The sequence below is a fragment of the Lissotriton helveticus genome, chromosome 1_2 (assembly GCF_964261635.1).
Source record: "Lissotriton helveticus chromosome 1_2, aLisHel1.1, whole genome shotgun sequence".
NCBI classification, from domain to species: Eukaryota; Metazoa; Chordata; class Amphibia; order Caudata; family Salamandridae; genus Lissotriton; species Lissotriton helveticus.
The window spans coordinates 324,987,896-325,009,805 of NC_136058.1; the positions used below are offsets into that span (position 1 = coordinate 324,987,896).

Here is a 21,910-nt window from a genome sequence, read left to right on the forward strand (position 1 = left end):
TTCCCTTTGGGAAATTTCTGAAACATCATTGATCAATTTTGGAATTCGGCTCTTCCTTTCACAGCACTAAACAAAGGGAATGGACTATGAAACCAATTGACAACTTCGTTATACTGTTTGGTGCTTTCTTGTATTGCGCTGAAGAAATGGCGTATAAAACTTGGCAGCGAAGCGGTCAATCTATTTCTCATTTCACCTGTGTCTTCAGTCTTACATATATTCCACCTCTTCTCTGTGCATGCAAAGTATGTGTTTGTTTGAAGCACTTCATTTTTGTGCAACGTAGGAACTATTTAAATTCTCCTCAAAAGCTCTTCCTACGTGCAAGATGTACGAACTAGCATTGCAGTTGCAAGAAGGCTGGTCTGAAGAATCAGGCCATTTGCAAACGCAAAATGGCTTTTTCTGATGTATTAAATGGAAGGTATTCGAAAGGGGTGTTTGGGTGTACCTTCCAAATACCAAATTGTAGTGGTACGTAGAAATGTTTTTCCACCATAATTTGGCCCAAAACAATCATACTTCATCATCATCTCCGTGATTGTGGTAACCAATCCTCAAATGATAAGGTGTCCCGTAAAAACCTCTTCCCCTTTAAGAATGTTTCAAAACAATCATTGTATGTAGAGGCATTGGTCCTATGTACCACTGCCTATGCAAATAAAATAACAATGAAACAAATAAATCTGTTTTTTAAATGATCCAGTTTTCCTTTAATAAATAATATTAAGGACTACTTCTCCTGTTCCACAGTTTCAAGGTTGTACTTTCCGGAACAACTTAGTATGATCCTCACACTCTTTCATGATGTACTGATATTTTGTCATTCTGATTTTACTGCAAAGCTGGGGATATAGCTCAGTGGTAGAGCATTTGACTGCAGATCAAGAGGTCCCTGGTTCAAATCCGGGTGTCCTCTCACCCTATTTTGATTCTGTTGTTTGTAATTGGGACTTTTCATCAATTCTATTTGGATCATCTTTGACAGAGTCAGTGTTCCCTTGGATATTGCACTTTAATAGCATTTCAGTGTTTCCTGCTCAAAACCTGTGAGTGAATGCAATTTTTAACAGTCGGCTTGTTATTCCCTTTGGGAAATTTCTGAAACATCATTGATCAATTTTGGAATTCGGCTCTTCCTTTCACAGCACTTAACACAGGGAATGGACTATTAAACCAATTGACAACTTTGTTATACTGTTTGGTGCTTTCTTGTATTACACTGAAGAAATGGCGTATAAAATTTGGCAGCGAAGCAGTCAATCTATTTGTCATTTCACCTGTGTCTTCAGTCTTACATATATTCCACCTCTTCTCTGTGCATGCAAAGTATGTGTTTGTTTGAAGCACTTCAATTTTGTGCAACATAGGAACTATTTAATTTCTCCTTAAAAGCTCTGCCTACGTGCAAGATGTACAAACTATCATTGCAGTTGCAAGAAGGATGGTCTGAAGAATCAGGCCATTGTCAATCGCAAAATGGCTTTTTCTGATGTATTAAATGGAAGGTATTCGAAAGGGGTGTTTGGGTGTACCTTCCAAATACTGAATTGTAGTGGTACGTAGGAATATTTTTCCACCATAATTTGGCCCAAAACAATCATACTTCATCACCATCTCAGTGATTGTGGTAACCAATCCTCAAATGATAAGGTGTCCCGTAAAAACCTCTTCCCCTTTAAGAATGTTTCAAAACAATCATTGTATGTAGAGGCATTGGTCCTATGTTCCACTGCCTATTCAAATAAAATAACAATGAAACAAATATCTGTTTTTTAAATGATCCAGTTTTCCTTTAATAAATACTATTAAGGACTACTTCTCCTGTTCCACAGTTTCAAGGTTGTACTTTCGGAACAACTCAGTATGATCCTCTCACTCTTTCATGATGTACTGATATTTTGTCACTCTAGTTTTACTGTAAAGCTGGGGATATAGCTCAGTGGTAGAGCATTTGACTGCAGATCAAGAGGTCTCTGGTTCAAATCCTGGAGTCCCCTCACCATATTTTGATTCTGTTGTTTGTAATTGGGACTTTCCATCAATTCCATTTGGATCATCTTTGACAGAGTCAGTGTTCCCTTGGATATTGCATTTTAATGGCATTACAGTGTTTGCTTCTCAAAACCTGTGAGTAAATGCAGTTTTTAACACTCGGCTTGGTATTCCCGTTGGGAAATTTCTGAAACATCATTGATAGATTTTGGAATTCGGCTCTTCCTTTCACAGCACTAAACAAAGGGAATGGACTATGAAACCAATTGACAACTTTGTTATACTGTTTGGTGCTTTCTTGTATTGCACTGAAGAAATGGCATATAAAACTTGGCAGCGAAGCAGTCAATCTATTTCTCATTTCACCTGTGTCTTCAGTCTTACATATATTCCACCTCTTCTCTGTGCATGCAAAGTATGTGTTTGTTTGAAGCACTTCATTTTTGTGCAACGTAGGAACTATTTAATTTCTCCTTAAAAGCTCTGCCTACGTGCAAGATGTACGAACTCTCATTGCAGTTGCAAGAAGGCTGGTCTGAAGAATCAGGCCATTTGCAAACGCAAAATGGCTTTTTCTGATGTATTAAATGGAAGGTATTCGAAAGGGGTGTTTGGGTGTACCTTCCAAATACCGAATTGTAGTGGTACGTAGAAATGTTTTTCCACCATAATTTGGCCCAAAACAATCTTACTTCATCATCATCTCTGTGATTGTGGTAACCAATCCTCAAATGATAAGGTGTCCCATAAAAACCTCTTCAACTTTAAGAATGTTTCAAAACAATCATTGTATGTAGAGGCATTGGTCCTATGTACCACTGCCTATTCAAATAAAATAACAATGAAACAAATAAATCTGTTTTTCAAATGATCCAGTTTTCCTTTAATAAATAATATTAAGGACTACTTCTCCTGCTCCACAGTTTCAAGGTTGTACTTTCTGGCACAACTTAGTATGAGCCTCACACTCTTTCATGATGTACTGATATTTTGTCATTCTGATTTTACTGAAAAGCTGGGGTATAGCTCAGTGGTAGAGCATTTGACTGCAGATCAAGAGGTCCCTGGTTCAAATCCGGGTGTCCCCTCACCCTATTTTGATTCTGTTGTTTGTAATTGGGACTTTTCACCATTCCATTTGGATCATATTTGACAGAGTCAGTGTTCCCTTGGATATTGCACTTTAATAGCATTTCAGTGTTTCCTGCTCAAAACCTGTGAGTAAGTGCAGTTTTTAACACTGGGCTTGTTATTCCCTTTGGGAAATTTCTGAAACATCATTGATCAATTTTGGAATTCGGCTCTTCCTTTCACAGCACTAAACAAAGGGAATGGACTATTAAACCAATTGACAACTTTGTTATACTGTTTGGTTCTTTCTTGTATTGCACTGAAGAAATGGCGTATAAAACTTGGCAGCGAAGCAGTCAATCTATTTCTCATTTCACCTGTGTCTTCAGTCTTACATATATTCCACCTCTTGTCTGTGCATGCAAAGTATGTGTTTGTTTGAAGCACTTCATTTTTGTGCAACGTAGGAACTATTTAATTTTTCCTTAAAAGCTCTGCCTACATGCAAGATGTACGAACTATCATTGCAGTTGCAAGAAGGCTGGTCTGAAGAATCAGGCCATTTGCAAACGCAAAATGGCTTTTTCTGATGTATTAAATGGAAGGTATTCGAAAGGGGTGTTTGGGTGTACCTTCCAAATACCGAATTGTAGTGGTACGTAGAAATGTTTTTCCACCATAATTTGGCCGAAAACAATCATACTTCATCACCATCTCAGTGATTGTGGTAACCAATCCTCAAATGATAAGGTGTCCCGTAAAAACCTCTTCCCCTTTAAGAATGTTTCAAAACAATCATTGTATGTAGAGGCATTGGTCCTATGTACCACTGCCTATTCAAATAAAATAACAATGAAACAAATATCTGTTTTTTAAATGATCCAGTTTTCCTTTAATAAATAATATTAAGGACTACTTCTCCTCATCCACAGTTTCAAGGTTGTACTTTCCGGAACAACTTAGTATGATCCTCTCACTCTTTCATGATGTACTGATATTTTGTCATTCTGGTTGTACTTTAAAGCTGGGGATATAGCTCAGTGGTAGAGCATTTGACTGCAGATCAAGAGGTCCCTGGTTCAAATCCTGGTGTCCCCTCACCCTGTTTGGATTCTGTTGTTTGTAATTGGGACTTTCCATCAATTCCATTTGGATCATCTTTAACAGTCAGTGTTCCCTTGGATATTGCACTTTAATGGCATTACAGTGTTTGCTTCTCAAAACCTGTGAGTAAATGCAGTTTTTAACACTGGGCTTGTTATTCCCTTTGGGAAATGTCTGGAACATCATTGATCAATTTTGGAATTCGGCTCTTCCTTTCACAGCACTAAACAAAGGGAATGGACTATGAAACCAATTGACAACTTTGTTATACTGTTTGGTGCTTTCTTGTATTGCTCTGAAGAAATGGCATATAAAACTTGGCAGCGAAGCAGTCAATCTATTTTTCATTTCACCTGTGTCTTCAGTCTTACATATATTCCACCTCTTCTCTGTGCATGCAAAGTATGTGTTTGTTTGAAGCACTTCATTTTTGTGCAACGTAGGAACTATTTAATTTCTCCTTAAAAGCTCTGCCTACGTGCAAGATGTACGAACTATCATTGCAGTTGCAAGAAGGCTGGTCTGAAGAATCAGGCCATTTGCAAACGCAAAATGGCTTTTTCTGATGTATTAAATGGAAGGTATTCGAAAGGGGTGTTTGGGTGTACCTTCCAAATACCGAATTGTAGTGGTACTTAGAAATGTTTTACGACCATAATTTGGCCCAAAATAATCATACTTCATCATCATCTCTGTGATTGTGGTAACCAATCCTCAAATGATAAGGTGTCCCGTAAAAACCTCTTCCCCTTTAAGAATGTTTCAAAATAATCATTGTATGTAGAGGCATTGGTCCTATGTACCACTGCCTATTCAAATAAAATAACAATGAAACAAATATATGTTTTTTAAATGATCCAGTTTTCCTTTAATACATAATATTAAGGACTACTTCTCCTGTTCCACAGTTTCAAGGTTGTACTTTCTGGCACAACTTAGAATGATCCTCACACTCTTTCATGATGTACTGATATTTTGTCATTCTGATTTTACTGACAACCTGGGGATATAGCTCAGTGGTAGAGCATTTGACTGCAGATCAAGAGGTCCCTGGTTCAAATCCGGGTGTACCCTCACCCTATTTTGATTCTGTTGTTTGTAATTGGGACTTTTCATCAATTCCATTTGGATAATCTTTGACAGAGTCAGTATTCCCTTGGATATTGCACTTTAATAGCATTTCAGTGTTTCCTGCTCAAAACCTGTGAGTAAATGCAGTTTTTAACACTCGGCTTGTTATTCCCTTTGGGAAATTTCTGAAACATCATTGATCAATTTTGGAATTCGGCTCTTCCTTTCACAGCACTAAACAAAGGGAATGGACTATGAAACCAATTGACAACTTTGTTATACTGTTTGGTGCTTTCTTGTATTGCACTGAAGAAATGGCGTATAAAACTTGGCAGCGAAGCAGTCAATCTATTTCTCATTTCACCTGTGTCTTCAGTCTTACATATATTCCACCTCTTCTCTGTGCATGCAAAGTATGTGTTTGTTTGAAGCACTTCATTTTTGTGCAACGTAGGAACTATTTAATTTCTCCTTAAAAGCTCTGCCTACGTGCAAGATGTACGAACTAGCATTGCAGTTGCAAGAAGGCTGGTCTGAAGAATCAGGCCATTTGCAAACGCAAAATGGCTTTTTCTGATGTATTAAATGGAAGGTATTCGAAAGGGGTGTTTGGGTGTACCTTCCAAATACCGAATTGTAGTGGTACTTAGAAATGTTTTACGACCATAATTTGGCCCAAAATAATCATACTTCATCATCATCTCTGTGATTGTGGTAACCAATCCTCAAATGATAAGGTGTCCCGTAAAAACCTCTTCCCCTTTAAGAATGTTTCAAAATAATCATTGTATGTAGAGGCATTGGTCCTATGTACCACTGCCTATTCAAATAAAATAACAATGAAACAAATATATGTTTTTTAAATGATCCAGTTTTCCTTTAATACATAATATTAAGGACTACTTCTCCTGTTCCACAGTTTCAAGGTTGTACTTTCTGGCACAACTTAGAATGATCCTCACACTCTTTCATGATGTACTGATATTTTGTCATTCTGATTTTACTGACAACCTGGGGATATAGCTCAGTGGTAGAGCATTTGACTGCAGATCAAGAGGTCCCTGGTTCAAATCCGGGTGTACCCTCACCCTATTTTGATTCTGTTGTTTGTAATTGGGACTTTTCATCAATTCCATTTGGATCATCTTTGACAGAGTCAGTATTCCCTTGGATATTGCACTTTAATAGCATTTCAGTGTTTCCTGCTCAAAACCTGTGAGTAAATGCAGTTTTTAACACTCGGCTTGTTATTCCCTTTGGGAAATTTCTGAAACATCATTGATCAATTTTGGAATTCGGCTCTTCCTTTCACAGCACTAAACAAAGGGAATGGACTATGAAACCAATTGACAACTTTGTTATACTGTTTGGTGCTTTCTTGTATTGCACTGAAGAAATGGCGTATAAAACTTGGCAGCGAAGCAGTCAATCTATTTCTCATTTCACCTGTGTCTTCAGTCTTACATATATTCCACCTCTTCTCTGTGCATGCAAAGTATGTGTTTGTTTGAAGCACTTCATTTTTGTGCAACGTAGGAACTATTTAATTTCTCCTTAAAAGCTCTGCCTACGTGCAAGATGTACGAACTAGCATTGCAGTTGCAAGAAGGCTGGTCTGAAGAATCAGGCCATTTGCAAACGCAAAATGGCTTTTTCTGATGTATTAAATGGAAGGTATTCGAAAGGGGTGTTTGGGTGTACCTTCCAAATACCGAATTGTAGTGGTAAGTCGAAATGTTTTTCCACCATAATTTGGCCCAAAACAATCATACTTCATCACCATCTCCGTGATTGTGGTAACCAATCCTCAAATGATAAGGTGTCCCATAAAAACCTCTTCCCCTTTAAGAATGGTTCAAAACAATCATTGTATGTAGAGGCATTGGTCCTATGTACCACTGCATATTCAAATAAAATAACAATGAAACAAATAAATCTGTTTTTTATATGATCTAGTTTTCCTTTAATAAATAATATTAAGGACTACTTCTCCTGTTCCACAGTTTCAAGGTTGTACTTTCTGGCACAACTTAGTATGATCCTCATACTCTTTCATGATATACCGATATGTTGTCATTCTGATTTTACTGAAAGGCTGGGGATATAGCTCAGTGGTAGAGCATTTGACTGCAGATGAAGTGGTCCCTGGTTCAAATCCGGGTGTCCCCTCACCCTATTTTGATTCTGTTGTTTGCAATTTGGACTTTTCATCAATTCCATTTGGATCATCTTTGACAGAGTCAGTGTTCCCTTGGATATTGCACTTTAATAGCATTTCAGTGTTTCCTGCTCAAAGCCTGTGAGTAAATGCAGTTTTTAACACTCGGCTTAGTATTCCCTTTGGGAAATTTCTGAAACATCATTGATCAATTTTGGAATTCGGCTCTTCCTTTCACAGCACTAAACAAAGGGAATGGACTATGAAACCAATTGACAACTTCGTTATACTGTTTGGTGCTTTCTTGTATTGCGCTGAAGAAATGGCGTATAAAACTTGGCAGCGAAGCGGTCAATCTATTTCTCATTTCACCTGTGTCTTCAGTCTTACATATATTCCACCTCTTCTCTGTGCATGCAAAGTATGTGTTTGTTTGAAGCACTTCATTTTTGTGCAACGTAGGAACTATTTAAATTCTCCTCAAAAGCTCTTCCTACGTGCAAGATGTACGAACTAGCATTGCAGTTGCAAGAAGGCTGGTCTGAAGAATCAGGCCATTTGCAAACGCAAAATGGCTTTTTCTGATGTATTAAATGGAAGGTATTCGAAAGGGGTGTTTGGGTGTACCTTCCAAATACCAAATTGTAGTGGTACGTAGAAATGTTTTTCCACCATAATTTGGCCCAAAACAATCATACTTCATCATCATCTCCGTGATTGTGGTAACCAATCCTCAAATGATAAGGTGTCCCGTAAAAACCTCTTCCCCTTTAAGAATGTTTCAAAACAATCATTGTATGTAGAGGCATTGGTCCTATGTACCACTGCCTATGCAAATAAAATAACAATGAAACAAATAAATCTGTTTTTTAAATGATCCAGTTTTCCTTTAATAAATAATATTAAGGACTACTTCTCCTGTTCCACAGTTTCAAGGTTGTACTTTCCGGAACAACTTAGTATGATCCTCACACTCTTTCATGATGTACTGATATTTTGTCATTCTGATTTTACTGCAAAGCTGGGGATATAGCTCAGTGGTAGAGCATTTGACTGCAGATCAAGAGGTCCCTGGTTCAAATCCGGGTGTCCTCTCACCCTATTTTGATTCTGTTGTTTGTAATTGGGACTTTTCATCAATTCTATTTGGATCATCTTTGACAGAGTCAGTGTTCCCTTGGATATTGCACTTTAATAGCATTTCAGTGTTTCCTGCTCAAAACCTGTGAGTGAATGCAATTTTTAACAGTCGGCTTGTTATTCCCTTTGGGAAATTTCTGAAACATCATTGATCAATTTTGGAATTCGGCTCTTCCTTTCACAGCACTTAACAAAGGGAATGGACTATTAAACCAATTGACAACTTTGTTATACTGTTTGGTGCTTTCTTGTATTACACTGAAGAAATGGCGTATAAAATTTGGCAGCGAAGCAGTCAATCTATTTGTCATTTCACCTGTGTCTTCAGTCTTACATATATTCCACCTCTTCTCTGTGCATGCAAAGTATGTGTTTGTTTGAAGCACTTCAATTTTGTGCAACATAGGAACTATTTAATTTCTCCTTAAAAGCTCTGCCTACGTGCAAGATGTACAAACTATCATTGCAGTTGCAAGAAGGATGGTCTGAAGAATCAGGCCATTGTCAATCGCAAAATGGCTTTTTCTGATGTATTAAATGGAAGGTATTCGAAAGGGGTGTTTGGGTGTACCTTCCAAATACTGAATTGTAGTGGTACGTAGGAATATTTTTCCACCATAATTTGGCCCAAAACAATCATACTTCATCACCATCTCAGTGATTGTGGTAACCAATCCTCAAATGATAAGGTGTCCCGTAAAAACCTCTTCCCCTTTAAGAATGTTTCAAAACAATCATTGTATGTAGAGGCATTGGTCCTATGTTCCACTGCCTATTCAAATAAAATAACAATGAAACAAATATCTGTTTTTTAAATGATCCAGTTTTCCTTTAATAAATACTATTAAGGACTACTTCTCCTGTTCCACAGTTTCAAGGTTGTACTTTCGGAACAACTCAGTATGATCCTCTCACTCTTTCATGATGTACTGATATTTTGTCACTCTAGTTTTACTGTAAAGCTGGGGATATAGCTCAGTGGTAGAGCATTTGACTGCAGATCAAGAGGTCTCTGGTTCAAATCCTGGAGTCCCCTCACCATATTTTGATTCTGTTGTTTGTAATTGGGACTTTCCATCAATTCCATTTGGATCATCTTTGACAGAGTCAGTGTTCCCTTGGATATTGCATTTTAATGGCATTACAGTGTTTGCTTCTCAAAACCTGTGAGTAAATGCAGTTTTTAACACTCGGCTTGGTATTCCCGTTGGGAAATTTCTGAAACATCATTGATAGATTTTGGAATTCGGCTCTTCCTTTCACAGCACTAAACAAAGGGAATGGACTATGAAACCAATTGACAACTTTGTTATACTGTTTGGTGCTTTCTTGTATTGCACTGAAGAAATGGCGATAAAACTTGGCGGCGAAGCAGTCAATCTATTTCTTATTTCACCTCTGTCTTCAGTCTTACATATATTTCACCTCTTCTCTGTGCATGCAAAGTATGTGTTTGTTTGAAGCACTTCATTTTTGTGCAACGTCGGAACTATTTAATTTCTCCTTAAAAGCTCTGCCTACGTGCAAGATGTACGAACTACCATTGGAGTTGCAAGAAGGCTGGTCTGAAGAATCAGGCCATTTGCAAATGCAAAATGTCTTTTTCTGATGTATTAAATGGAAGGTATTCGAAAGGGGTGTTTGGGTGTACCTTCCAAATACCGAATTGTAGTGGTACGTAGAAATGTTTTTCCACCATAATTTGGCCAAAACAATCATACTTCATCACCATCTCCGTGATTGTGGTAACAAATCCTCAAATGATAAGGTGTCCGGTAAAAACCTCTACCCCTTTAAGAATGTTTCAAAATAATCATTGTATGTAGAGGCATTGGTCCTATGTACCACTGCCTATTCAAATAAAATAACAATGAAACAAATAAATCTGTTTTTTAAATGATCCAGTTTTCCTTTAATAAATAATGTTAAGGACTACTTCTCCTGTTCCACAGTTTCAAGGTTGTACTTTCTGGCAGAACGTAGTTTGATCCTCACACTCTTTCAATATGTACTGATATTTTGTCATTCTGATTTTTACTGAAAAGCAGGAGATATAGCTCAGTGGTAGAGCATTTGACTGCAGATCAAGAGGTCCCTGGTTCAAATCCGGTTGTCCCCTTACCCTATTTTGATTCTGTTGTTTGTAATTTGGACTTTTCATCAATTCCATTTGGATTATCTTTGACAGAGTCAGTGTTCCCTTGGATATTGCACTTTAATAGCATTTCAGTGTTTCCTGCTCAAAACCTGTGAGTAAATGCAGTTTTTAACACTCGGCTTGGTATTCCCTTTGGGAAATTTCTGAAACATCATTGATCAATTTTGGAATTCGGCTCTTCCTTTCACAGCACTAAACAAAGGGAATGGACTATGAAACCAATTGACAACGTTGTTATACTGTTTGGTGCTTTCTTGTATTGCACTGAAGAAATGGCGTATAAAACTTGGCAGCGGAGCAGTCAATCTATTTCTCATTTCACCTGTGTCTTCAGTCTTACATATATTCCACCTCTTCTCTGTGCATGCAAAGTATGTGTTTGTTTGAAGCACTTCATTTTTGTGCAACGTAGGAACTATTTAATTTCTCCTTAAAAGCTCTGCCTACGTGCAAGATGTACGAACTATCATTGCAGTTGCAAGAAGGCTGGTCTGAAGAATCAGGCCATTTGCAAACGCAAAATGGCTTTTTCTGATGTATTAAATGGAAGGTATTCGAAAGGGGTGTTTGGGTGTACCTTCCAAATACTGAATTGTAGTGGTACGTAGAAATGTTTTTCCACCATAATTTGGCCCAAAACAATCATACTTCATCACCATCTCACTGATTGTGGTAACCAATCCTCAAATGATGAGGTGTCCCGTAAAAACCTCTTCCCCTTTAAGAATGTTTCAAAACAATCATTGTATGTAGAGGCATTGGTCCTATGTACCACTGTCTATTTAAATAAAATAACAATGAAACAAATATCTGTTTTTTAAATGATCCAGTTTTCCTTTAATAAATAATATTAAGGACTATTTCTCCTGTTCCACAGTTTCAAGGTTGTACTTTCCAGAACAATTCCAGAACAACTTAGTATGATCCACTCACTCTTTCATGATGTACTGATATTTTGTCATTCTGATTTTACTGTAAAGCTGGGGATATAGCTCAGTGGTAGAGCATTTGACTGCAGATCAAGAGGTACCTGGTTCAAATCGGGGTGTCACCTCACTCTATTTTGATTCTGTTGTTTGTAATTGGGACTTTTCATCAATTCCATTTGGATCATCTTTGACAGAGTCAGTGTTCCCTTGGATATTGCACTTTAATAGCATTTCAGTGTTTCCTGCTCAAAACCTTTGAGTAAATGCAGTTTTTAACACTCGGCTTGGTATTCCCTTTGGGAAATTTCTGTAACATCATTGATCTATTTTGGAATTCGGCTCTTCCTTTCACAGCACTAAACAAAGGGAATGGACTATGAAACCAATTGACAACTTTGTTATACTGTTTGGTGCTTTCTTGTATTGCACTGAAGAAATGGCGTATAAAACTTGGCAGCGAAGCAGTCAATCTATTTCTCATTTCACCTCTGTCTTCAGTCTTACATATATTTCACCTCTTCTCTGTGCATGCAAAGTATGTGTTTGTTTGAAGCACTTCATTTTTGTGCAACGTAGGAACTATTTAATTTCTCCTTAAAAGCTCTGCCTACTTGCAAGATGTACGAACTATCATTGCAGTTGCAAGAAGGCTGGTCTGAAGAATCAGGCCATTTGCAAACGCAAAATGGATTTTTCTGAAGTATTAAATGGAAGGTATTCGAAAGGGGTGTTTGGGTGTACCTTCCAAATACCGAATTGTAGCGGTACGTAGAAATGTTTTTCCACCATAATTTGGCCAAAACAATCATACTTCATCACCATCTCCGTGATTGTAGTAACCAATCCTCAAACGATAAGGTGTCCCGTAAAAACCTCTTCCCCTTTAAGAATGTTTCAAAACAATCATTGTATGTAGAGGCATTGGTCCTATGTACCACTGCCTATTCAAATAAAATAACAATGAAACAAATAAATCTGTTTTTAAATGATCCAGTTTTCCTTTAATAAATAATATTAAGGACTACTTCTCCTGTTCCACAGTTTCAAGGTTGTACTTTCTGGCAAACTTAGTATGATCCTCTCACTCTTTCATGATGTACTGATATTTTGTCATTCTGATTTTACTGAAAAGCTGGGGATATAGCTCAGTGGTAGAGCATTTGACTGCAGATCAAGAGGTCCCTGGTTCAAATCCGGGTGTCCCCTCACCCTATTTTGATTCTGTTGTTTGTAATTGGTACTTTTCATCAATTCCACTTGGATCATCTTTGACAGAGTCAGTGTTCCCTTGGATATTGCACTTTAATAGCATTTCAGTGTTTCCTGCTCAAAACCTGTGAGTAAATGGAGATTTTAACACTCGGCTTGGTATTCCCTTTGGGAAATTTCTGCAACATCATTGATCAATTTTGGAATTCAGCTCTTCCTTTCACAGCACTAAACAAAGGGAATGGACTATGAAACCAATTGACAACTTTGTTATACTGTTTGGTGCTTTCTTGTATTGCACTGAAGAAATGGCGTATAAAACTTGGCAGCGAAGCAGTCAATCTATTTCTCATTTCACCTGTGTCTTCAGTCTAACATATATTCCACCTCTTCTCTGTGCATGCAAAGTATGTGTTTGTTTGAAGCACTTAATTTTTGTGCTACGTAGGAACTATTTAATTTCTAACCTGCTACGGCAAGTTGTAGACTATCATTGCAGTTGCAAGTTGGTACGAACTATCATTGCAGTTGCAAGCAAGGCTGGTCTGAAGTCAGGCTATTTGCAAATCGGAAAGGTATTCGAAAGGGGTGTTTGGGTGTACCTTCCAAATACCGAATTGTAGTGGTACGTACAAATGTTTTTCCACCATAATTTGGCCCAAAACAATCATACTTCATCACCATCTCAATGATTGTGGTAACCAATCCTCAAATGATAAGTTGTCCCGTAAAAACCTCTTCCCCTTTAAGAATGTTTCAAAACAATCATTGTATGTAGAGGCATTGGTCCAATGTACGACTGCCTATTCAAATAAAATAACAATGAAACAAATATCTGTTTTTTAAATGATCTAGTTTTCCTTTAATAAATAATATTAAGGACTACTTCTCCTGTTCCACAGTTTCAAGGTTGTACTCTCTGGCACAACTTAGTATGATCCTCACACTCTTTCATGATGTACTGATATTTTGTCATTCTGATCTTACACAAAAGCTGGGGATATAGCTCAGTGGTAGAGCATTTGCCTGCAGATCAAGAGGTCCCTGGTTCGAATCTGGGTGTCCCCTCACCCTATTTTGATTCTGTTGTTTGTAATTGGGACTTTTCATCAATTCCATTTGGATCATCTTTGACAGAGTCAGTGTTCCCTTAGATATTGCACTTTAATAGCATTTCAGTGTTTCCTGCTCAAAACCTGTGAGTAAAGGCAGTTTTTAACACTCGGCTTGGTATTCCCTTCGGGAAATTTCTGAAACATCATTGATCAATTTTGGAATTCGGCTCTTCCTTTCACAGCACTAAACAAAGGGAATGGACTATGAAACCAATTGACAACTTTGTTATACTGTTTGGTGCTTTCTTGTATTGCACTGAAGAAATGGCGTATAAAACTTGGCAGCGAAGCAGTCAATCTATTTCTCATTTCACCTGTGTCTTCAGTCTTACATATATTCCACCTCTTCTCTGTGCATGCAAAGTATGTGTTTGCTTGAAGCACTTCATTTTTGTGCAACGTAGGAACTATTTAATTTCTCCTTAAAAGCTCTGCCTACGTGCAAGATGTACGAACTATCATTGCAGTTGCAAGAAGGCTGGTCTGAAGAATCAGGCCATTTGCAAACGCAAAATGGCTTTTTCTGATGTATTAAATGGAAGGTATTCGAAAGGGGTGTTTGGGTGTACCTTCCAAATACCGAATTGTAGTGGTACATAGAAATGTTTTTCCACCATAATTTGGCCCAAAACAATCATACTTCATAACCATCTCAGTGATTGTGGTAACCAATCCTCAAATGATAAGGTGTCCCGTAAAAACATTTTCCCCTTTAAGAATGTTTCAAAACAATCAATGTATGTAGAGGCATTGGTCCTATGTTCCACTGCCTATTCAAATAAAATAACAATGAAACAAATATCTGTTTTTTAAATGATCCAGTTTTCCTTTAATAAATAATATTAAGGACTACTTCTCCTGTTCCACAGTTTCAAGGTAGTACTTTCCGGAACAACTTAGTATGATCCACTCACTCTTTCATGATGTACTGATATTTTGTCATTCTGATTTTACTGTAAAGCTGGCGATATAGCTCAGGGGTAGAGCTATATTGACTGCAGATCAAGAGGTCCCTGGTTCACATCCTGGTGTCCCCTCACCCTATTTTGATTCTGTTGTTTGTCATTGGGACTTTTCATCAATTCCATTTGGATCATCTTTGACAGAGTCAGTGTTCCCTTGGATATTGCACTTTAATAGCATTTCAGTGTTTCCTGCTTAAAACCTGTGAGTAAATGCAGTTTTTAACACTCGGCTTGGTATTGAGCCCGACCCTCTTTAATATCTTCATGACCCCTTTGGCGGCGTTGGCGGAGTCGTTTGGGGCCCGGATCGTATCCTACGCAGATGACACCCAGCTCCTCTTCTCGTGTAAGAGAGGAGGAGACTTTGAGGGGGAGAGTATCCGGGATTGCCTTGGGGCTGTGTTTCAATGGTTCCAACTGAACAGCCTCAAGTGCAATTCCGATAAGTCCGAGGTACTCTTCTTTGGGTGTGACACAGAGCCAGACTGGCAGGCTTGGTGGCCTACCAACATGTTCCCCCCAACGTGTTCATCCCAAATGGCTAAGAACTTGGGTGTTAAGATGGACAAGGGGTTGACCATGAAGTCCCAGATCCTGGGGGTGTCGGGCATGTGCTTCGGCCTCCTCCGGATGCTTCGGAGGTTCCTTCCCCTATTATCGGAGGAGCACAGGAAGCTGACTGTGCAGGCCCTAATAGGCTCTAGGTTGGATTATTCCAACGTTCTATACCTGGGCCTGCCAGGGTACCTGTTACAGCGGCTCCAAGTTGTGCAGAATGCTGCGGCGAGAGCGATTTATGGATTGAACAGACGCGCCAGTGCTGCGGGCTTGCTCCAGACCTTGCACTGGCTCCCAATCCGCAAGCGGATCGCCTTTAAGGCTTTGACCCTGACATACAAGGCCCTCCACGCGACGGGAGCAAAGTACCTCCAAAGGAGACTTGCCTTCTACCGACCGGCTCGTTCTCTGAGGTCAGAATCTTTATTTTTGGCGACTGTTCCACGAGTGAAGAGAGCGCGCTTGGGAGGTCGCTCCTTTGGACTACTGGCGCCACAATTGTGGAACTCTCTGCCTCTTATTCTTCGGGGAGCCACTAGCCTACTAGCTTTTAGAAAGGACCTCAAAACCTGGTTGTTTACCCAGTAGGTCTTTTTTAGTTTGTTGTTTTCTTTCTGTCTATGACACTTTTTCTCTTAATGTGTTATGTTAGTTTACTGCAGCCTACCTCAAATAAAAGCGCCGGGACACTCTTTTTGAGTAGCCGTGCGCTCTATAAAAACCATTTTAACATAACATAACATAACATATTCCCTTTGGGAAATTTCTGAAACATCATTGATCAATTTTGGAATTCGGCTCTTCTTTTCACAGCACTAAACAAAGGGAATGGACTTTGAAACCAATTGACAACTTTGTTATACTGTTTGGTGCTTTCTTGTATTGCACTGAAGAAATGGCGTATAAAACTTGGCAGCGAAGCAGTCTATCTATTTCTCAATTCACCTGTGTCTTCAGTCTTACATATATTCCACCTCTTCTCTGTGCATGCAAAGTATGTGTTTGTTTGAAGCACTTCATTTTTGTGCAACGTAGGAACTATTTAATTTCTCCTTAAAAGCTCTGCCTACGTGCAAGATGTACGAACTATCATTGCAGTTGCAAGAAGGCTGGTCTGAAGAATCAGGCCATTTGCAAACCCAAAATGCCTTTTTCTGATGTATTAAATGGAAGGTATTCGAAAGGGGTGTTTGGGTGTACCTTCCAAATACCGAATTGTAGTAGTACGTAGAAATGTTTTTTCACCATAATTTGGCCCAAAACAATCATACTTCATCACCATCTCAGTGATTGTGGTAACCAATCCTCAAATGATAAGGTGTCCCGTAAAAACCTCTTCCCCTTTAAGAATGTTTCAAAACAATCATTGTATGTAGAGGCATTGGTCCTATGTTCCACTGCCTATTCAAATAAAATAACAATGAAACAAATATCTGTTTTTTAAATGATCCAGTTTTCCTTTAATAAATAATATTAAGGACTACTTCTCCTGTTCCACAGTTTCAAGGTTGTACTTTCCGGAACAACTCAGTATGATCCACTCACTCTTTCATGATGTACTGATATTTTGTCATTCTGATTTTACTGTAAAGCTGGGGATATAGCTCAGTGGTAGAGCATTTGACTGCAGATCAAGAGGTCCCTGGTTCAAATCCGGGTGTCCCCTCACCCTATTTTGATTCTGTTGTTTGTAATTGGGACTTTTCATCAATTCCATTTGGATCATCTTTGACAGAGTCAGTGTTCACTTGGATATTGCACTTTAATAGCATTTCAGTGTTTCCTGCTCAAAACCTGTGAGTAAATGCAGTTTTTAACACTCGGCTTGGTATTCCCTATGGGAAATTTCTGTAAAATCATTGATCAATTTTGGAATTCGGCTCTTCCTTTCACAGCACTAAACAAAGGGAATGGACTATGAAACCAATTGACAACTTTCTTATACTGTTTGGTGCTTTCTTGTATTGCACTGAAGAAATGGCGTATAAAACTTGGCAGCGAAGCAGTCAATCTATTTCTCATTTCACCTCTGTATTCAGTCTTAGATATATTTCACCTCTTCTCTGTGCATGCAAAGTATGTGTTTGTTTGAAGCACTTCATTTTTGTGAAACGTAGGAACTATTTAATTTCTCCTGAAAAGGTCTGCCTACTTGCAAGATGTACGAACTATCATTGCAGTTGCAAGAAGGCTGATCTGAAGAATCAGGCCATTTGCAAACGCAAAATGGCTTTTTCTGATGTATTAAATGGAAGGTATTCAAAAGGGGTGTTTGGGTGTACCTTCCAAATACCGAATTGTAGTGGTACGTAGAAATGTTTTTCCACCATAATTTGGCCAAAACAATCATACTTCATCACCATCTCCGTGATTGTGGTAACCAATCCTCAAATGATAAGGTGTCCCGTAAAAACCTCTTCCCCTTTAAGAATGTTTCAAAACAATCATTGTATGTAGAGGCATTGGTCCTATGTACCACTGCCTATTCAAATAAAATAACAATGAAACAAATATCTGTTTTTTAAATGATCTAGTTTTCCTTTAATAAATAATATTAAGGACTACTTCTCCTGTTCCACAGTTTCAAGGTTGTACTCTCTGGCACAACTTAGTATGATCCTCACACTCTTTCATGATGTACTGATATTTTGTCATTCTGATCTTACACAAAAGCTGGGGATATAGCTCAGTGGTAGAGCATTTGCCTGCAGATCAAGAGGTCCCTGGTTCGAATCTGGGTGTCCCCTCACCCTATTTTGATTCTGTTGTTTGTAATTGGGACTTTTCATCAATTCCATTTGGATCATCTTTGACAGAGTCAGTGTTCCCTTAGATATTGCACTTTAATAGCATTTCAGTGTTTCCTGCTCAAAACCTGTGAGTAAAGGCAGTTTTTAACACTCGGCTTGGTATTCCCTTCGGGAAATTTCTGAAACATCATTGATCAATTTTGGAATTCGGCTCTTCCTTTCACAGCACTAAACAAAGGGAATGGACTATGAAACCAATTGACAACTTTGTTATACTGTTTGGTGCTTTCTTGTATTGCACTGAAGAAATGGCGTATAAAACTTGGCAGCGAAGCAGTCAATCTATTTCTCATTTCACCTGTGTCTTCAGTCTTACATATATTCCACCTCTTCTCTGTGCATGCAAAGTATGTGTTTGCTTGAAGCACTTCATTTTTGTGCAACGTAGGAACTATTTAATTTCTCCTTAAAAGCTCTGCCTACGTGCAAGATGTACGAACTATCATTGCAGTTGCAAGAAGGCTGGTCTGAAGAATCAGGCCATTTGCAAACGCAAAATGGCTTTTTCTGATGTATTAAATGGAAGGTATTCGAAAGGGGTGTTTGGGTGTACCTTCCAAATACCGAATTGTAGTGGTACATAGAAATGTTTTTCCACCATAATTTGGCCCAAAACAATCATACTTCATAACCATCTCAGTGATTGTGGTAACCAATCCTCAAATGATAAGGTGTCCCGTAAAAACATTTTCCCCTTTAAGAATGTTTCAAAACAATCAATGTATGTAGAGGCATTGGTCCTATGTTCCACTGCCTATTCAAATAAAATAACAATGAAACAAATATCTGTTTTTTAAATGATCCAGTTTTCCTTTAATAAATAATATTAAGGACTACTTCTCCTGTTCCACAGTTTCAAGGTAGTACTTTCCGGAACAACTTAGTATGATCCACTCACTCTTTCATGATGTACTGATATTTTGTCATTCTGATTTTACTGTAAAGCTGGCGATATAGCTCAGGGGTAGAGCTATATTGACTGCAGATCAAGAGGTCCCTGGTTCACATCCTGGTGTCCCCTCACCCTATTTTGATTCTGTTGTTTGTCATTGGGACTTTTCATCAATTCCATTTGGATCATCTTTGACAGAGTCAGTGTTCCCTTGGATATTGCACTTTAATAGCATTTCAGTGTTTCCTGCTTAAAACCTGTGAGTAAATGCAGTTTTTAACACTCGGCTTGGTATTGAGCCCGACCCTCTTTAATATCTTCATGACCCCTTTGGCGGCGTTGGCGGAGTCGTTTGGGGCCCGGATCGTATCCTACGCAGATGACACCCAGCTCCTCTTCTCGTGTAAGAGAGGAGGAGACTTTGAGGGGGAGAGTATCCGGGATTGCCTTGGGGCTGTGTTTCAATGGTTCCAACTGAACAGCCTCAAGTGCAATTCCGATAAGTCCGAGGTACTCTTCTTTGGGTGTGACACAGAGCCAGACTGGCAGGCTTGGTGGCCTACCAACATGTTCCCCCCAACGTGTTCATCCCAAATGGCTAAGAACTTGGGTGTTAAGATGGACAAGGGGTTGACCATGAAGTCCCAGATCCTGGGGGTGTCGGGCATGTGCTTCGGCCTCCTCCGGATGCTTCGGAGGTTCCTTCCCCTATTATCGGAGGAGCACAGGAAGCTGACTGTGCAGGCCCTAATAGGCTCTAGGTTGGATTATTCCAACGTTCTATACCTGGGCCTGCCAGGGTACCTGTTACAGCGGCTCCAAGTTGTGCAGAATGCTGCGGCGAGAGCGATTTATGGATTGAACAGACGCGCCAGTGCTGCGGGCTTGCTCCAGACCTTGCACTGGCTCCCAATCCGCAAGCGGATCGCCTTTAAGGCTTTGACCCTGACATACAAGGCCCTCCACGCGACGGGAGCAAAGTACCTCCAAAGGAGACTTGCCTTCTACCGACCGGCTCGTTCTCTGAGGTCAGAATCTTTATTTTTGGCGACTGTTCCACGAGTGAAGAGAGCGCGCTTGGGAGGTCGCTCCTTTGGACTACTGGCGCCACAATTGTGGAACTCTCTGCCTCTTATTCTTCGGGGAGCCACTAGCCTACTAGCTTTTAGAAAGGACCTCAAAACCTGGTTGTTTACCCAGTAGGTCTTTTTTAGTTTGTTGTTTTCTTTCTGTCTATGACACTTTTTCTCTTAATGTGTTATGTTAGTTTACTGCAGCCTACCTCAAATAAAAGCGCCGGGACACTCTTTTTGAGTAGCCGTGCGCTCTATAAAAACCATTTTAACATAACATAACATAACATATTCCCTTTGGGAAATTTCTGAAACATCATTGATCAATTTTGGAATTCGGCTCTTCTTTTCACAGCACTAAACAAAGGGAATGGACTTTGAAACCAATTGACAACTTTGTTATACTGTTTGGTGCTTTCTTGTATTGCACTGAAGAAATGGCGTATAAAACTTGGCAGCGAAGCAGTCTATCTATTTCTCAATTCACCTGTGTCTTCAGTCTTACATATATTCCACCTCTTCTCTGTGCATGCAAAGTATGTGTTTGTTTGAAGCACTTCATTTTTGTGCAACGTAGGAACTATTTAATTTCTCCTTAAAAGCTCTGCCTACGTGCAAGATGTACGAACTATCATTGCAGTTGCAAGAAGGCTGGTCTGAAGAATCAGGCCATTTGCAAACCCAAAATGCCTTTTTCTGATGTATTAAATGGAAGGTATTCGAAAGGGGTGTTTGGGTGTACCTTCCAAATACCGAATTGTAGTAGTACGTAGAAATGTTTTTTCACCATAATTTGGCCCAAAACAATCATACTTCATCACCATCTCAGTGATTGTGGTAACCAATCCTCAAATGATAAGGTGTCCCGTAAAAACCTCTTCCCCTTTAAGAATGTTTCAAAACAATCATTGTATGTAGAGGCATTGGTCCTATGTTCCACTGCCTATTCAAATAAAATAACAATGAAACAAATATCTGTTTTTTAAATGATCCAGTTTTCCTTTAATAAATAATATTAAGGACTACTTCTCCTGTTCCACAGTTTCAAGGTTGTACTTTCCGGAACAACTCAGTATGATCCACTCACTCTTTCATGATGTACTGATATTTTGTCATTCTGATTTTACTGTAAAGCTGGGGATATAGCTCAGTGGTAGAGCATTTGACTGCAGATCAAGAGGTCCCTGGTTCAAATCCGGGTGTCCCCTCACCCTATTTTGATTCTGTTGTTTGTAATTGGGACTTTTCATCAATTCCATTTGGATCATCTTTGACAGAGTCAGTGTTCACTTGGATATTGCACTTTAATAGCATTTCAGTGTTTCCTGCTCAAAACCTGTGAGTAAATGCAGTTTTTAACACTCGGCTTGGTATTCCCTATGGGAAATTTCTGTAAAATCATTGATCAATTTTGGAATTCGGCTCTTCCTTTCACAGCACTAAACAAAGGGAATGGACTATGAAACCAATTGACAACTTTCTTATACTGTTTGGTGCTTTCTTGTATTGCACTGAAGAAATGGCGTATAAAACTTGGCAGCGAAGCAGTCAATCTATTTCTCATTTCACCTCTGTATTCAGTCTTAGATATATTTCACCTCTTCTCTGTGCATGCAAAGTATGTGTTTGTTTGAAGCACTTCATTTTTGTGCAACGTAGGAA

The 21,910-nt window shown here is 38.9% G+C and overlaps 8 non-coding genes across 8 annotated transcripts; all 8 read left to right on the forward strand.

Moving 5' to 3' along the window:
- The first annotated feature begins 847 nt into the window (after positions 1 to 847).
- Positions 848 to 919, forward strand: TRNAC-GCA (transfer RNA cysteine (anticodon GCA)). Its single transcript has one exon. It is a non-coding gene; the product is annotated as a tRNA-Cys (tRNA).
- Positions 920 to 4,092: 3,173 nt separating this feature from the next.
- TRNAC-GCA (transfer RNA cysteine (anticodon GCA)) lies at positions 4,093 to 4,164 on the forward strand. Its single transcript has one exon. It is a non-coding gene; the product is annotated as a tRNA-Cys (tRNA).
- A 1,008-nt stretch (positions 4,165 to 5,172) lies between these two features.
- Positions 5,173 to 5,244, forward strand: TRNAC-GCA (transfer RNA cysteine (anticodon GCA)). Its single transcript has one exon. It is a non-coding gene; the product is annotated as a tRNA-Cys (tRNA).
- A 1,010-nt stretch (positions 5,245 to 6,254) lies between these two features.
- Positions 6,255 to 6,326, forward strand: TRNAC-GCA (transfer RNA cysteine (anticodon GCA)). Its single transcript has one exon. It is a non-coding gene; the product is annotated as a tRNA-Cys (tRNA).
- A 2,096-nt stretch (positions 6,327 to 8,422) lies between these two features.
- Positions 8,423 to 8,494, forward strand: TRNAC-GCA (transfer RNA cysteine (anticodon GCA)). Its single transcript has one exon. It is a non-coding gene; the product is annotated as a tRNA-Cys (tRNA).
- Positions 8,495 to 12,760: 4,266 nt separating this feature from the next.
- TRNAC-GCA (transfer RNA cysteine (anticodon GCA)) lies at positions 12,761 to 12,832 on the forward strand. Its single transcript has one exon. It is a non-coding gene; the product is annotated as a tRNA-Cys (tRNA).
- A 4,235-nt stretch (positions 12,833 to 17,067) lies between these two features.
- TRNAC-GCA (transfer RNA cysteine (anticodon GCA)) lies at positions 17,068 to 17,139 on the forward strand. The gene has a single exon. It is a non-coding gene; the product is annotated as a tRNA-Cys (tRNA).
- A 4,245-nt stretch (positions 17,140 to 21,384) lies between these two features.
- On the forward strand, positions 21,385 to 21,456 carry TRNAC-GCA (transfer RNA cysteine (anticodon GCA)). The gene has a single exon. It is a non-coding gene; the product is annotated as a tRNA-Cys (tRNA).
- The last annotated feature ends 454 nt before the right edge of the window (positions 21,457 to 21,910 follow it).